At 40.5% G+C, this 18,267-nt stretch overlaps 1 non-coding gene across 1 annotated transcript; it reads right to left on the bottom strand.

The window, feature by feature from the left end:
* Positions 1-13,947: 13,947 nt before the first annotated feature.
* Positions 13,948-14,054, bottom strand: LOC114008154 (U6 spliceosomal RNA). The gene has a single exon (XR_003549712.1). It is a non-coding gene; the product is annotated as a U6 spliceosomal RNA (small nuclear RNA).
* Between the last annotated feature and the right edge of the window lie 4,213 nt (positions 14,055-18,267).

Here is an 18,267-nt window from a genome sequence, read left to right as displayed (position 1 = left end):
TTGATTTTTTTTTTTTGGTGTGGTGATTTTTTTTTTTTTGAGAGGTTTTTGCTATAGAGCGCGTGCGCTCACCAGAAAGACAGAGAGAGAGAGGGAGACAGAAAGCGAGAAATCACCCACTGCAGGAATGGCCATGCCACAATCCCTTCTCCTCCATTCTGCTCTCGGGATCTTGGGCATGCACACACATGTGCCTGGTGTGAGTTTGAGCCACCGGGTCTAGGACTCGAACAGCGGTTGGCTACATGGGAGTCCAGTGACATAGCCATTACGCTAACTGCTGGTCCCTGGTAATATATTTTGACTCTCTTCTCATTTACTTTTATGTAGATTTTATACATATTTTCTTTGTGTTTACCATGGAGATTGTATATAACATCCTAAAATTACAGCATTCTATTTTGAATTGATATCAACTTAATTTTAACTGCATACTGAAACTGTATTCTTTTATAATTCTCACCTCCTGCTTTATGTTACTAAGGTCACAACTTATATATTATATACTTATTAACATAAGTTTATGGTTATTTTTACGCATTTGTCTTTTTAAATAATGTGGAAAATAAAAATACTGACTTTTATATCTGTCCATAAATTTACCTTCACTGGAAATCCTTTTATCTTTACACAGCTTTGATTTATTTTATAGCATGTATTAATTTCAACCTGAAGGACTCATGTCAGCATTTCTTATAGAGCAGGACTAGTGATAATGAATCTCTTCAGTTTCTGTTTATCTGAGGATGTCTTAAATTGTCCTTTATTTTTAAACAACTGTTTTGAAAAATATAGTTATATATTTTTTAGCTCTTTAAATATATCATCCCGTTGACTTCTGGTCTCCAAGGTTTCTGATTATAAATTGCCTGATAGTCTTTTTTTTCTTTTATTTTTTTTATTATCATCATAATCTTTATATTACATTGGATTACATATAACTTTACAGTGTATTACAATGCTTTTTCAAAAGGGAATGCCATGCATGTCAGTGAATACAGAGACATTAATCTCCCCACCTCAACATTCAATATCTTTTCTATGCTTTCCCCAATCATTATTATTATTATTCTAATTATTTTTTTAAAACAGTCAATCACTATTTCTCATTTTGCTTGTAAAAAGACTTTGCCCATCATGAAATACTTCTCAGACCAATCCAGTTGAGAATACTATACATGTCATCATCAACAGGTAATAAGCCATATCTGTCTCTCACTTATCTAATGTCCTGCCGCTCTATTGTTCTCTTGCTATCTTTCTCTATCCTCTTCCCTTCACCCCCCCATTCCACACTGTCCTATTCTCATTAAGTACCGTCACTGCTTTTACGTCCTCCAATTCCTGATAGTCTTATGAAAAATCCCTCATAAGTGACAAGTTATTTTTCTCTCGCTGCTTTCAAAATTCTCTTTGTCTTTCAACAGTTTGACTATAATAGGTATTTGTGATTTTATCTTACTTGAAGTTCATCTTCTTGGATTTGTAATTCTTCATGGCTTTCCCCAAATTTGGGAAGTTTTCAGCCTTTTTTTTTTTTTTCAAGTAAGGACTCTGGCTCTTTTTCTCTTCTCCTCTGAGAATTTCATAAGGCATATATTTGTTCTCTTGAGGATATCTCTCTGTTCATTTCTTTTTGTAATTTACCAGAGGGCATATTTGCTTGCCAGAGAGAGGGAGAGCAAGGAAGAGAAAGAAAGTGAGAAATCACCTCCCATGGAAGATGGCCACATCACAATCCTTTCTCCATTTAACCCTCCTTTTGGTATTTTGGGCATGGATATACATGCATCTGGCATGTTTTTCAAGCCAGTGGGTCCAGGACTCACACCACGCATGTGGGATCTAGCTGTCTTTACCACCATGCCACCAACTAGCCTTCTGTTTACTTTTTTTTTTTTTTAAGGCTTTTTGTTATAGGGTGCGTGTGCTCGCCAGGGGTGCGTGTGCTTGCCAGCAAGAGAGACAGAGAGACAGAAAGTGAGAAATCACCCCCTAAGGGGGATGGCCACACCATAATCCCTTCTCCTCCATCCTCCTCTTGGGATCTTGGGCACGCACGTACATGGGCGCAGCGTGAGTTTAAGCCACTAGGTCTGGGACTTGAACTATGGTAGACTAAATGGGAGTCCAGTGACATAGCCATTACACCAACTACTGATCCTGCCTTCTGTTTATTTTTTAAATTATTTTTTCTTTCTGGTTCTAAGACTTGATAATTCCAAATGTCCTACGTTCAAGGTCACTGATACTTTCTTCTGCCTGTTCAAGTCTGCTGTTGAACTCTTCTAGTTCATTTTTTAATTCAGTTATTATATTTTGAAGCTGTAGCACTTCTAGTTAGTTCATTTTATAATTTTGATCTCTGGATCAATATATATGTATTCTTATTTTGTTCATATGTTATTTCCCTGAGTTCCTATAGGTCTTCACTATGTTCTTTATGTAGATTTAAGACAGTTATTTTAAAGTTTTTGTCTAATGTCTGAAGCTTGTATTTCTTTGGGGATGGCTTCTGCCACTCTATTTTGTTCCTTAATATGGGCCATGTTTTCCTGTCTCTTTGTGTGTCATATAATTATTTTGTTGGGAATTAATCATTGAGGGGAAAAAACCCACTTTTTCCAATCTTTGCAGGCTGGTGTTGTGCCAGGGTGGTTTTCATCTAATAGCCAGGTGTGTTCTGAGCCTTTAATCAGCCCAAATAGAAAGCTTAAAGTTGTGTCAGGTCTCTTCTGAGCCTGTACCTTGCCTGGATATGTGTGACATTTGATTATTCCATATACATCACTGTTTACAAATGTCCGACTCCCCAGAGGCTCACCTCAGTCCTTCCTTAGCCTTAGAGGATGTACTATATGTCTCCATCTGTAATTCCTTGTCCCAGGCAATTGTGGGTCTTAGTCTTCTCCTTTGATTTTTTTTTTTTTTTTTGCTACAGGGCGCGTGCACTCGCCAGAAAGACAGAGAGAGACAGAGAGACAGAAAGAGACAAATCACCCCCCAAGGGGGAATCCCATGCTGCAATCCCTTCTCCTTGGGATCTTGGATATGCAAGCACACGTGCCTGGCGTGATTTTAAGCCACCGGGTCTGAACTTGAACCTCAGTCAACTACATGGGAGTTCAGCAACATAGCCATTATGCTAACTGGTGGTCCCTCCTTGCATTTTTTTTTCAAGTAGTGCTCACTACTTCTGTTCACCTCAGGTGGAGTAGAGACCAGTCTTCAGGTAGCCCCAGGTTAGGCTAGAACATTGGAAATAAGGTCTGCTCTCTTCCTTCCAACACACGGGAAGGGACTGGGAATGGCTCCCTCCTCCAGACAAAGATGGTGGTGGGTTAGGAAGAGGGTAAGGAAACGGAAACAGAAATTCCATGAAATGTCCAGCCATTTGAATCTTGATTTTTCTTGGTTGGGTATTAGCTTGGTTGCTGTAGGCCTTTGACTGTTTCCCCAGGCTCAGACAAGATTACTTTATCCAGCTTCTGTTTCATTCCTTCCCTTCCCTTCCTTTTCTTGTCCTTTCCTGTCCTTTCCTTCCTTTTTTCTTTCTTTACTTTTCTTTATTTTTTTTCTTTCTTTATTCTTTTTTTTTTTTCCTGTCTCTGTGAGAAAACAAGGACTTGGAGCTTCCCGTCTGCCATTTTGCTGATACCACTCTCTCCATTGCCAATTTGTATGATCCCTCCTAGTAGCCAGTGGCTGCTAAATACCCTTGACAGACCAAAAGGAAGGCAGATGAGAGGGCCAAGGCTGTGTCTCCTCCTATGTGTTCAAACAGCTGAATCCCTCCCCTAAGCCGTAGCTATGCTGCTCAGAAATAAGTATGAAGGGTGAGATCATGTACAAGAGGCCTTGGGAAGGCCAATTCTCAGTCTCAACCACAGTTCCAAAACACCAAAGAGCCCTCTCCTGGTCTAACCCTATCCTGGACCTGGAGATTATTTTTGCCATGGGTGACCTCAAAGCATGTCTTGCTCAGGACTGGCAACTCTGAAAACACTATCTTAGCTTGGGTTTTCCTGAAAGCAGAGCCTGGGACAAGACCACTGATGCAAGTGGCTTAGTGGGAAGTGACTCCAGATTACAGAAATGAGAGAAGAGAATGAACTAGAAACAGAAGAAGAAACCCACATTAGATTATTGCCTAATGCTGCCATGAACATTGGGAACTCGACTCTGCTGTATTTTCTAAGAAGCACATAGTCACCAGCCCCTAGGAATTGCCTACAGTAAGGATGGGAAGTCAGAGAATGCATTAATTATTTTTTTTAATGCATTAATTATTAAAGATTGTTTCCTGGGGTTCTTAACTCCACCTCTGACCTGCACATGGTCCTAGGTATAGTGAATTTTTGTCTGTCTCTTACGTAAGACATGCAGCAGATAGGGCCATAGTTGACGCTGCCTTTGCTGAAGCATGTGTGGGAACTTGCATAGCGGTGTTCTATGTGTGCAGATGCTGGTGTGTGTTGAGCAGAGTCAGAGGTACTCACAGCATGGCGGTCATGTTGCAGCCTACAGATGTGGCGTGCCACCAACAGAACTAGGCAGTGTAGATATAAACTCACTTCTCTTTGGCTGTTCCTCTTCTCTCCTTTTACTTTGTCCAGTTTTATTTATTTAAAAGGAATCTGGGTACCAGCAGATGGCATAGCAGTTATGTTGCTGGACTCCCACATGGCTGACCATGGTTCAAGTCCCGGACATGGTGGCTTGAAAATCACTCCGGGTATGTGTGTGTTCATGGCCAAGATCCCAGGAGGAGAATGATTTCTCACTTTCCTTCTCACCGAGGGTGTCTCTCTGTCTCTCTCTTGAGCAAACACGCCCTAGGTCAAAAATCTTTAAAAAACAAGTGATGAAGAATCTGAGCACTGTAGGGTATGGAAGTGGATCCCATGCTTTCCCAAGTACTGCTATTATACAGGCTGTGCCCCTGTTTTCCTAATTGCCTAGAGGGTAGTAACCAGAGATCTATTAATATATCCCAGAGAAAAGTCCTCAGCATGCTCAGACTTTGCAGGGTAACTCTCTGTATGTAAAGGAAGCAGAGTCTGTCTGGCCAATCTGCACTGGTTTGCATTCACTTCTGCACGGGAAATTTAATACAAAGGAGGTGCCCAGCAACCCTGCATGTGACGTGCAGCCATTCATTCTGAGTCTTTCCCCTGAGGACTTCTTTTGGCTGAACAGCAAGCTCTCTGGGTTCTGCACTAGAGAACATCTCTGACATAACAGAACGCCCAGCCAGCTGCTAGGGCTGGAGAGGCTCAGGAGGAACAGCTGTGAGAGATTTGACCTTGGAGAAGAGCAGTGCCAACCCCCACCACTGTAGGCTGGTTTCCATTTGGACTTAGTGCAAATGAAGCATAACAACAATTAGCAGATATACTTGAGGAGGAAGAAATTAAAAATGCATTTCATCTGGGGTGGAGGGAAGGCATTGTATGGATGATAGCACAGAGAACATTTTCTAGAGCTGATAGTGATATAAACCAGTAATTATAGAGTAGAGACTTTCACTTTCAGATTCTGCACTGTTCAAGTAACTTGGTTGACCACAAACATGTCCTGTTTTTCCAGCCCACTCTCCTAGAATACAGAAAGACCCGTAGCTTTTCAGGTGGCTATGAGAGGGAGAGGGGCGAAGAGAAGAAACTCTGTTCTTAGCTGCAGACACTACGGAGAGTCTGAGAGGCTTGCCTTACTTGGAGATGCAGGGGTAAACATCTCAGCCACGCTAAACTGTGAAGAATTGTCAGAACTTGGAGTTTTAAATCTTGGAAGAAGACTTTTGTAAGATCACTCAAAATTCCCTAGAAACTGCTTATATCACTATAATAAAAGGAACAAAAAGATCTATGTGAAAACATTAATCATGGGAGGTTGGAAAGGCAAAGACATTTGTAGCTGTGGACAATTGCAAATAAATTTTGGTTGCCTTCCTTAAGTAACGTCAGCTGTGGGTCTGCTTCCTCAAACCAAGATGAACTATCGGAGAAGAGGGAGGAAAGGTTTATCCGCAGTCTGTGTGTCTACTTAAAGCAACTGTAATCTCTCTCTCTCTCTTTAAGGTTTTTGCCATAGGGTGCATGCATTCACTGGAGAAAGACAGAGAGAGGGAAAGTGAGAAATCAGCTCCCCCACCCCGCCTAGGGATATAGCCACTCTGCTATCCCTTCTCCTCCATTCTCCTCTCAGGATTTGGGGCATGCACTCATGCACATGTGCCTAGTGTGATTTTCAGGCCACAGTGTCCAGGACTTGAACCATGGTTGGCCACGTGGGAATCCAGTGCCTTAATCGTCATGCCTCCTGCTGGCCCAAGGCAGTCATATTCTCTTAGTTTCATGGTCTTCCAATCACTATTGTAGTGTGGAGCTCACATTAATGGCCTAAATAATATTCAGTAAATATTTCAGTGACCTAAAGTCTTTTAAAATGATGTTCAATTTTCCTATTAAATTTGAATTCTGTGACTTTACAAAGCCTTCTTGTTGTGTTTAAAAACAGTTGCTGGGCCCAGCAGGTGGCATGATGGTTAAGGTGCTGGACTGTGGTTTGAGTCTCAGACCTGGCGGCTTGCTTTCTCATTTTCTCTCCTCCCCCCATCCCTTTCTCTCTCTGGTGAGTTCATGTGCTCTATAACAAAAATTAAAATAATAATAATAAATAAAATAAATAATTCAGAACAATACTAAAACGGTTGCTAAGGGAAAGTGACCCAAGACTTGGCTCATGCAGTGAATGTGTGTGCTTTACTGCAAAGCTTAGTGAGTGGAAGGGTGAGCCTGGGTCAGAGCTGACTGTCCGGGTCGACCCTCCACTAGTTGTTAGAACGTGGGAAAAGTGTCTAGCCTGTTCCGAGCTTAGTCTCTTCACTGGCAAGATGTGTATAAGAACTGTGCCTGACCTACGGATTTTGGAGGTTCAGTGAGGTGATACTTACAGACTATCTAGCATTTATTTTTCATAGAGGAAGCAGTCAATGCTACTGGACTTTGGTCACCAACATCCTCCTCTAGGTTTGGGCCACAATCCTGAAAGATACAATCCTGAACACCATAATTCCAAATATTGAAATCCAGAGTGATCAAATTCCCTCAAGTTCAAAATCCCTAACATATAAAATCCTGAAAATCACAATCCCAGAAGATTAAAATCCCACATGTTGAATTCCTGGGAGCTGAAATCTCAAAAACCCCAATCCCCATTTGGGAAGGGAAAAAAAAAAAAAAAACTTACATAAAAACAGTAGTGGGCCAAATAATTCTGGAAATGAATATTCTTTCTCTCTCTTTTTTTAGTTTTTTTCCCCCACTATTTTAAGTTGTCAACATTATATTTTATAATTTGCTATACTCTGTATTTAATCTTTGCATCATTTCTAATACTAGAGATATCTGTGTAAATACTTTGAAAGAGTTCTAATTCATTTCCTACATTTTTTGCAAATTTGTGGAAAGGTGATACTGCAATGTTGGGTTTGGGTATAAGCATTATACACAAAAACACTTCGGTAAATGGGGAGATGTTCTCTTGCACGTCCACATTTGTGAATGATAAGCTTCCTCGAACCTCAGCAATTTGGGTGACTGCATATACCTTGGTGACCTGTCATGGTTTCGCCCAATCTTGCCAAAAGTCAGGTTGTCCATGCTGGTATTTCAGATGGCCATGGTTGTAAAGCTGGGTGCACACAGTCACCAACAGTAATGGCACACCTCTGTGCACCTCAATTTTCGACCTATTTCTTTACAAATACGGTTCACCTGCTCATAACTGTTAACTACACTTGTGCAACTGCTGTTGACATACCTGAGTGTTGATGCTTGTCAGAATATCTGTGTTATTATTACTTCATGGTGTGAAGTGAACTATAAAGTGTTCTTCTGTGTTTTCATGTAGTTCTCAAATCCCTCTTTAAAAATATAAGTAAATGGGGGACCAGCAGGTGGCATGGTTGTTGAGGTGCTGGACACTCCCACATGGCCAACCACGGTTCAAGTCCCGGACCTGGTGGCTTGCTTTCTTTTTCTTTTTATTGGAGAGGTTTTTACTACAGGGCATGTGTACTTGCCAGAAACACAGAGACAGAGAGATAGAAAGCAAGATATCAGCCCCTGGGGGGACGGCCACGCTACAATCCTTTCTCCTCCATTCTCCTCTTGGGATCTTGGGCACGCACGCACACGCGCCCAGTGTGAGTTTAAGCCACTAGGTCAGGGACTTGAAGCACAGTTGACTACATGGGAGTCCAGCAACATAGCCATTACACTAACTGCTGGTCCCGTGGTTTGCTTTCTCACTTTCTCTCTGTCTGTCTGTCTGTGTGTGTGAGTGTGTCTGGTCAAATTAAGATGAATGAATAAATAAAATTAAATAAATAATTCTTTTAAAAATATTAGTAAATGCCCTTTAACATGTTTTAGAATTCTTTTTTCTAGAGTTATAATTTTGGGATTTTAGACTTCAGGGACTTGGGACTTGAGGAATTTTAATCTTTCAGGATTTCAATGTTCAAGATTACAATGTTCGGTATTGTATCTTTTGGAGCTGAGATTGGTACCGCTGCCTCTTAGCATCATCTAGAATGGGTGGATCCCTATGGCCCACCACTAGCTTTTGTAATAAAGTTTTATTGGAACATAGCCACATTCATTTGTTTACATATTTTCTGTGGTAGTATTCCTGCTATGAGGCAGAGTGGAGTAATTGGGACAGAGACCAGATGGCCTGCACAGCCTGCAATATTTACTATCTGGCTCTTTATAGAGAAAGTTTGCTGACCCTTGCTCTAGAAGCAAGAAAATCTGTGGCTGTGTTTATACATATTTTGAGCTTAAATTACCAGGAAGTCATAGATTTGAGTGGAGGAAACTATATGAAGGGTTTGAATAAACCCTTAGCGCAAGAAAAAGGAATGTTTTCCTCCTAGATTTTCAAAACATACTTATAGGCAGAGATGAGCAAATCATAAGAAAGAAAAAGGGATCTTGAACTTGAAGATAAAGAACAGTTAGAATTTTTGTCTTAATAGAAAAGTTGAAAAAGCAAGCAGAGAAATTCCAGAGTCTGGGGAGAGTTATTCCCAAGGATTTTGAGTGTGTAGTAGGTATGGGATTTGTCCCCACTTTTCCCTTTATACCTGTGAGTTAACATGGACAAATACAGGAATTTCCAGGATTTAGTTCTAAAGTTATCTCTTTTTTTCATTCTAAAACTGTCAAAGCAGAGAAAATAATCTTAAAATTTACATGGAAGGAAAGGGTGATTAAAGTTGGTAACAACAGATTGGAAAGAACGTAAACGTTAGATAAGAACCACTCTGGTTGGTCAGCTAGGGGAGGCAGGAAATGAAGAGGACCTGCCCCAGGAGAGGGGTCCACAGGCTCAGGGGGGGACACCAGGCCAGGCGCAACCATGGGACTTAGTGAGCATTAGCATCAAAAGGCTGGCCAGCCTCCGCCCATAAGCACCACCCTGCCCTGGTGCCTGGGAGCCCTGTGAGGAGCACCCATGCCTCCTGGCCCATGGGGCTGGATCAGATGACCTTGTTTCCCACTGGCTGTCCTAAGGAATGATGGACAGCCATGGGTACCCTGGAGTTTGCTCATCTCTTTCCAAATTCCCTACTTTTTTTTTTTTATAATATGTTTTTTATAATATATCATTATCATAATCCACACTGTCCTATTCTCATTAAGTACCTTCACTGTGTTTATGTCCTCCGAATTTTTGCTCTCTATTATAGAGTGCGGATAGTCGGTATATATTGAGTGGATACATACAATATCTTTCTTTCATAGCCTGGCTTACTTCACTCAGCAATAGATCCTCCATATCTGACCATTTTCTATCAAATTCCAGGGTCTTGTTATTTTTTATGGCTGAGTAGTATTCCATAGAGTATATATACCACACTTTTCCAATCCATTCATCAGTTTGTGGACATTTAGGTTGGTTCCATGTCTTGGCAATTGTGAATAATGCTGCAATAAACATGGATGTGCAAGCACTTTTCTGACTGAGCGTTCTCCTGTCTTTTGGGTAAATACCCAGAAGTGGGATTGCTGGATCAAATGGTAGTTCTATTTGTAGATCTTTGAGGAACCTCCATATTGTTCTCCACAGTGGTTGAACTAGTTTACATTCCCACCAACAGTGTAGGAGGGTTCCCTTTTCACCACATCCCCGCCAACACTTATCACTTTTTATATTCTTAATCTTTGCCATTCTGACAGGGGTTAGGTGGTATCTCATTGTGGTTTTTATCTGCATTTCCCTTATGATGAGGGATGTCGAGCATTTCCTCATATGCTTTTTGGCTGTTCGTATGTCTTCCTTAGAGAGACTTTTGTTCAGCTCACTTTCCCATCTTTTAATCGGGTTAATCATTTTTTTTCGCATAAGGCACTTGAGTTCCCTATGTATTCTCGTTATCAGTCCCTTGTCTGAGGCATATTTAACAAAAATATTTTCCCATTCTGAGGGTTGTCGGTTCACACTTGTTACTGTGTCCTTTGCTGTGCAGAAACTTCTTAGTCTAATATAGTCCCACTTGTCTATTTTAGGGATTATTGCCTGTGCTTTGGGAGTCTTATTTAAGAAGTCTTTGCCTACTCCAATGTCTCCCAGAGTTTCCCCAGCATTTTCCACAAGTAGTTTTATTGTCTGAGGTCTTAGGTTCAGATCTTTGATCCATTTTGAGTTGACTGTTGTTAATGGTGAAAGATGGGGGTTCAGTTTCATCTTTCTGCAGGTGGATACCCAGTTTTTCCAGCACCATTTACTAAAGAGGTTTTCCTTTTCCCAATGGATTGACTGATATCCTTTGTCAAAGATCAGTTGGCTATAAGCTTTGGGAGTTATTTCTGGGGTCTCTATTCTCTTCCATTGGTCCACATGTCTGTTTTTATGCCAATACCATGCTGTTTTGATGACCACAGCTTTATAGTATATCTTGGGATCAGGGAGTGATATGCCTCCTACTCCATTCTTCTTACGCAGGATTGCTTTTGCAATACGAGGTCTTTTATGGTTCCAGACAAATTCTATAATTGTCTTTTCTAGATCTCTGAAGAATATCTCTGGTATTTTGATTGGAATTGCATTAAACATGTAGATTAATTTGGGTAGAATTGCCATTTTGATTATGTTAATTCTACCAATCCAGGAGCATGGGATGTCCTTCCACTTTTTTATGTCACTTTCAATGTCTTTTTTAAGATTCTCGTAGTTTTCTTTATAAAGGTCTTTGACTTTCTTAGTTAGGTTTATCCCTAGATATCTTATACATCTTGTGGCTATGGTGAAAGGGATTCCTTTCTTCAGCTCTGCTTCATTCAACTTGTTGTTCATAAATAGAAATGCTATAGATTTTTGGATATTGATTTTGTATCCTGCCACCTTACTGTATTCACTTATTACTTCAAGCAGTTTTTTCATGGATACCTTTGGGTCTTCTAAGTATACCATCATGTCATCTGCAAATAAAGATATTTTCAACTCTTCTTTGCCTATTCGAATGCCTTTAATACTGTTCTCTTCTCTGATTGCAATAGCTAAGACTTCCAGTACTATATTAAAGAGCAGTGGAGAAAGTGGGCAGCCTTGCCTAGTACCTGTTTTCAGAGGAAAAGCTTTCAGCTTTTCCCCATTCAGTATAATATTAGCTGTAGGTTTTTCATAGATTGCTTTTATTGTGTTCAGAAATGACCCTTCTATACCAATCTTACTGAGAGTCTTAATCATAAAAGGATGTTGTATTTTATCAAACGCTTTCTCCGCATCAATTGAGATGATCATATGGTTTTTATCTTTCTTTCTGTTAATGTGGTGTATTACATTTATGGTCTTGCGTATATTGAACCACCCTTGCATCCCTGGTATAAAGCCTACCTGGTCGTGATGAATGATCTTTGTTATATGTTGTTGGATACGATTTGCGAGTATCTTGTTGAGAATTTTCGCATCTATATTCATCAATGATATTGGTCTGTAGTTTTCCTTTTTTGTCATATCCTTATCTGTTTTGGGGATGAGGATGATGGAGGCTTCATAAAATGAATTTGGAAGGTTTCCTTCCTTTTGAATCTTTAGAAATAATTTTAGTAAGATAGGGGTTAATTCTTCCTTGAAAGTTTTGTAGAATTCACAAGTGAAGCCATCTGGGCCTGGGCTTTTCTTTGTTGGGAGATTATTAATTACTGATTCAATCTCCTGGCTTGTTATAGGTCTATTCAGATTCTCTATGTCTTCCTGATCCAATCTTGGTAGTTTATATGCATCCAGGAATTTGTCCATCTCCTCCAGGTTATCTTGTTTGTTGGCGTAAAGTCGCTCATAGTATCCTCTAATGATATTATGTATTTCTGCTATGTCCGTGGTAATATTGCCTGTTTCATCACATATTTGATTAATCTGGTTTCTTTCTTTCTTCTTCTTGATCAGTCTAGCCAATGGAGTATCGATCTTGTTGATCTTTTCAAAGAACCAGCTTTTGCTTTCATTTATTTTCTGTATGGTTCGTTTATTTTCTATTTCATTTATTTCTGCTCGAACCTTTATTATTTCTTTTCGCCTGGCATTTTGGGGGTTCGTTTGTTGTTGTTTTTCCAGTTCTCTGAGGCATGATGATAAGTTATCTACTTGCCATCTTTCCATCCTTTTCTTATGTGCACTAATTGCTATGAATTTCCCTCTTATGACTGCTTTTGCTGTGTCCCATAGGTTCTGGACACTTGTGTCCTCATTATCATTTGTTTCCATAAATTTGTTTATTTCAGCCTTAATTTCTTCAGTAGTGAAGAAGTCATTCAGAAGTAGGTTGTTCAGTTTCCATGTGTTCGTGTGTTTTCGGGGTTGTTTCTTGAAATTAATCTTGAGTTTAATTCCATCATGGTCAGAGAAGATGCTGGGTACAGTTTCTATGCCTTTGAATCTGTAAAGGCTTGATTTGTGTCCTAATATATGATCTATCTTTGAAAAGGTTCCATGTCGGGGTGAGAAAAATGTATATGTTGTGGATGTAGGGTGGAAAGTTCTATAGATATCTGTCAAGCCCATTCCATTTATAGTATCATTTAAGTCCTGTATCTCTCTATTTATTTTCTGTCTAGAAGATCTGTCTATAGGAGATAACGGGGTGTTGAGATCTCCAACAATTATAGTATTTTTCCCTATGTCTCCTTTTAGCTCCAGCAGTCTTTCCTTCACATATTTAGGCGCACCTGAGTTGGGTGCGTAGATATTTATAAGGGTTATATCTTCTTGCTGGATTACCCCATCTACTATTATATAATGCCCTTCTTTGTCTCTTCTTACAGTCTTTGTCTTAAAATCTATTTTGTCTGAGATCAATATCGCTACTCCAGCCTTTTTTTGATTTCCATTTGCATGGAATATCTTTTTCCAGCCCTTGACTTTTAGTCTATGTATATCTTTATCCATAAGGTGAGTTTCTTGTAGGCAACAGATAGAGGGTTTCTGTTTTCTTATCCATTCAGCTAGTCTATGTCTCTTAACTGGAGAATTTAATCCATTGACATTCAATGTAATTATCGATATTTCCTTGCCTGATCCTATCATTAAGTGAGCCATTTTCTTAGTTGTTTTTTGTTCTCGTATAACTGTCTCTGGTTTTTTAGTTTTCCTGGTATAGTACTCCCTTCAGAATCTCTTGAAGAGCTGGTCTGGTGTTGGTAAATTCCTTCAAATTTTGTTTATTCGAGAATGTTTTTATCTTTTTTTCCCATATGAAAGATAATTTTGCCGGGTATAGTATTCTTGGTTGAAATTGTTTTTCACTCAACACTTTGACTATGCTTCCCCATTCTTTCCTTTCCTGCATTGTTTCTGCCGAGAGATCTGATGTTAGCCTGATGGGGTGACCTTCGTAAGTAACCTGGCGTTTCCCTCTTGCCAACTTTAGTATCTTGTAAAAATATGGAACGCTTCACGAATTTGTGTGTCATCCTTGCGCAGGGGCCATGCTAATCTTCTCTGTATCATTCCAATTTTAGTATATGTGCTGCCGAAGTGAGCACCAAATTCCCTACTTTTAAGGAGTCAGGAGGTGCATAAACAGAAAGCGGGGCTCTGGGCCACTGTGGGACTGACATGGTATAGACAGCACAGGTGTCAGTGTCTGTCCTTGGCTGGGAGGATTGAAGGTATGATAGGATGTGCCCTATGGTGCAAGGCAGTCATTGGGAGATAATTTAAAAATTGAAATGCCAACTTTTGAGTATTTCTTTTGTCTCTTAGCATGTCTTAAGGTGTGTAATGGCCATCACGTGATGCCTGCGAAGGTTGCTCGCAGAGCAGGTGCTCCAGGCATGGTAGCTGATTGTACGAATCAGGGTTCTCTGGAGAAGCAGAACAAACAGAATAGATATAGGCAGATAAGAGGGTATTTATTATTAGACGGGATTGGCTCACATGATTACAGAGGCAGGAAAGTCTCACAATCTGCTGCCTATGAGCTGGAGAACCTGAGAAGCCAGTGGTGTGAGTCAGTCTTGAGGCTGAAGGCCTGAGGACCCAGTGGAGGTGGGTTGGAAGGTGCTGGTGAAGGTCCATGATCCTGGAGTTCTGGCTTCTGAGGGCAGGAGAAGATGAATGTCCCAGCTCCAGAGGAGAGAGTGAGTTGGCCTTTCCTCTGCCCATCTGTTCTGTCCAGGGCCGCAGTGGACTGGACAGTGTCCGCCCACAGTGGGGAGGCCAGATCTTCCTTACTCAGTCTACTGATGAAAATGCCAGTCTCTTCCAGAGATGTCCTCTCAGATACACCCAGAAATAATGTTTTACAGCAACCCAGGAATCCTGTAGCCCAGTCAGGCTGACATATAAAATTAACCATCACAGTATTATTATGTTAATTGTTTAAACCAAACTGAAAACTTTGTTTTTTTTTACTTTCCAATAAAGATACTCCATTTTTTTTCTTTTTAGAACAAACAAGCAAAATATATTTGATCTGGGGACCAGCAGTTAGCGTAATGGCTATTACACTGAACTCCCATGTAGTTGACCATGGTTCGTGTCCCAGACCCAGTGGCTTAAACTCACTCTGAGCCCATGTGTGTGCATGCCCAAGATCCCAAGAGGAGAATGCAGGAGAAGGGATTGGGGCGTGGCCATCCCCCCTGGGGGGTGATTTCTTGCTTTTTGTCTCTCTGTTACTCTCTGTTTTTCTGGTAAGTGCACATGCCCTATAGCAAATACCTCTCAAAAAAAAAAAAAAAGGTCTGAAAAGGCAGCATAATTTTGGATTCTCCACTCTTTTGTTTTTTATTGCCAGTGGACATGTGTACTCCCCAAGGAAACACAAAGAGACACAGAGAGAAGAGAAAACACTTCTCCACAAGGAATGGTCATGCCATAATCCCGTCTCTCCCATTTCTTCATCCTCTGAGAATTTTAGGCACATATGCACACATGCTTGGCATGGTTTTCAAGCTGCCATGGCCAGAATTCAAACCATGCACAAGCATAAGGGACCCACCTCCCTTAACCACTAGCCTACAGGGCCAGCGCAGCCCTGGAAAGTCTTTCCTAGTCACCCCGGGGCCCACTCTGTGATGCACTCCTCTTGCATTAATTGTAGGAACTGACTGGTCTGTGAGAGAGGCCTGTCCTACCTGGATCTGTGTTTTGTTCCTAATTTCTGAATAAGTTACCTAAATTTCCTCTGTGGTAATTCTCTCCAACAGCTCCTGCTTTCCCAGAAATACTATGCTTGCTGTTTTGTACATTTGCAGGATAAAAGAAATGTAAACATTTAAATAATAAGGTATATTTAAAGGCATAATGGGATTAGTTAGGTAAAAAAAAATCCCATCTCACATCATCTGCAGAAGGAATCTAATAAGTTTTGGGGTTCATTGGGGAACCAGTGAATATTCAATTTTATGAGAGGATTAAGTTTTTATTGAATTACGTCTTTATCCAAGGCGCTTTGGTCCATCTACAAAAATGGGAAGTTTAACTCAGTGATCTTTGGGCTGGTAGAGTTTAAACCATGATGACACTCTTTTGTTTTTTTTTACTTTCCAATAAAGATACTCCATTTTTTTTCTTTTTAGAACAAACAAGCAAAATATATTTGATCTGGGGACCAGCAGTTAGCGTAATGGCTATTACACTGAACTCCCATGTAGTTGACCATGGTTCGTGTCCCAGACCCAGTGGCTTAAACTCACTCTGGGCCCATGTGTGTGCATGCCCAAGATCCCAAGAGGAGAATGCAGGAGAAGGGATTGGGGCGTGGCCATCCCCCCTGGGGGGTGATTTCTTGCTTTTTGTCTCTCTGTTACTCTCTGTTTTTCTGGTAAGTGCACATGCCCTATAGCAAATACCTCTCAAAAAAAAAAAAAAAGGTCTGAAAAGGCAGCATAATTTTGGATTCTCCACTCTTTTGTTTTTTATTGCCAGTGGACATGTGTACTCCCCAAGGAAACACAAAGAGACACAGAGAGAAGAGAAAACACTTCTCCACAAGGAATGGTCATGCCATAATCCCGTCTCTCCCATTTCTTCATCCTCTGAGAATTTTAGGCACATATGCACACATGCTTGGCATGGTTTTCAAGCTGCCATGGCCAGAATTCAAACCATGCACAAGCATAAGGGACCCACCTCCCTTAACCACTAGCCTACAGGGCCAGCGCAGCCCTGGAAAGTCTTTCCTAGTCACCCCGGGGCCCACTCTGTGATGCACTCCTCTTGCATTAATTGTAGGAACTGACTGGTCTGTGAGAGAGGCCTGTCCTACCTGGATCTGTGTTTTGTTCCTAATTTCTGAATAAGTTACCTAAATTTCCTCTGTGGTAATTCTCTCCAACAGCTCCTGCTTTCCCAGAAATACTATGCTTGCTGTTTTGTACATTTGCAGGATAAAAGAAATGTAAACATTTAAATAATAAGGTATATTTAAAGGCATAATGGGATTAGTTAGGTAAAAAAAAATCCCATCTCACATCATCTGCAGAAGGAATCTAATAAGTTTTGGGGTTCATTGGGGAACCAGTGAATATTCAATTTTATGAGAGGATTAAGTTTTTATTGAATTACGTCTTTATCCAAGGCGCTTTGGTCCATCTACAAAAATGGGAAGTTTAACTCAGTGATCTTTGGGCTGGTAGAGTTTAAACCATGATGACACTCTTTTGATGAATCAGTTCTTTCAACAAAGACTTTGTTAGATATTGGGGTTCCCCAGAGATGAGGTTGGAGGTAGATATAGGCCTCTTCTCCAAATGGCCAAAGTAAACACGCTCAGTGCCCTTGAGTGGCCCAAGAGCAGTGGAATGAAGACTGGGAGCAGTCCCAGGAAAACTAGTTTTTTGTTACAGTTTTGCAGCTAATAGTTGAGCCTCCCAACTTTTCTGGATTTTAGTTTTATCATCTGTAAAAAAATGAAGGTATGGCTATTAGTGATTCCAAAATACAGACTTCATGTCAAGCTTATCATTTAAAACTTTCCCCAGGGGAAGTTATTAAAAAATATTTCTTAGCATAAATCTGAACACAATCTAATTGTCCATCAGTAGGGTTGGTATATCCAACCATAAGTACCCTTTAAAATGCATGAAGTAGGTATGTGCTATACAGAAAGGACTCTAAGGAGGTGCCAGCTCATAGGCAGAGAGGCAATAGTCTGCTGGCCAAGCAATGCAGGGTCCATATTGGAGATGGTGGGTTCGGTTCCTAGGTCAATCTGTACATATCTGTTCTTACCAATGATCCTGACTGTCTGGGGAAACTGGGGAATGGGACTGAGGATGCCTGTCTTTCTTTCTCTCTTTCATTCTCATCAAAGAACTAAATTAAAACTTTAACAAATATAGAAAAGACCTAAGAAATAGGTACAAAGTAATGGATATGGCAAAATCCCGTTCATGTAAGAGCACACAGAATACACTTGTTTCTAGCTTTTGTTTAAACCTGACATGGTTAACGGTGTCTATCTCTGTGAAGTCTAACAGTACCACATACTTGAGGTACTATTACTAAGTGTTTTTAGCTATGGGCTGATTCACCCCACCTGTACTGATGTGCTCTTTCCTCGGCACCCTTCAACATGTATCTACCAAATGTTATAATAAGAAGGGGAATTGGTGCTACGGGAACAATACTAAATGACAGTATGTGGATCTGAGTTTAAATCATATATTGGTTGGTTGAGTGATCTTGAGCATGTAACTGCATTTCTCTGAATCTTGGGGTCCTTGTATTTTGAATGGGGTAATAAGACTA

Source organism: Tupaia chinensis, unplaced genomic scaffold (genome assembly GCF_000334495.1).
Source record: "Tupaia chinensis unplaced genomic scaffold, TupChi_1.0 Scaffold000292_1, whole genome shotgun sequence".
Lineage (NCBI taxonomy): Eukaryota > Metazoa > Chordata > Mammalia > Scandentia > Tupaiidae > Tupaia > Tupaia belangeri.
The sequence above is the reverse complement of the archived record's forward strand: the minus strand, read 5'-3'. Positions and strand labels throughout refer to the sequence as shown.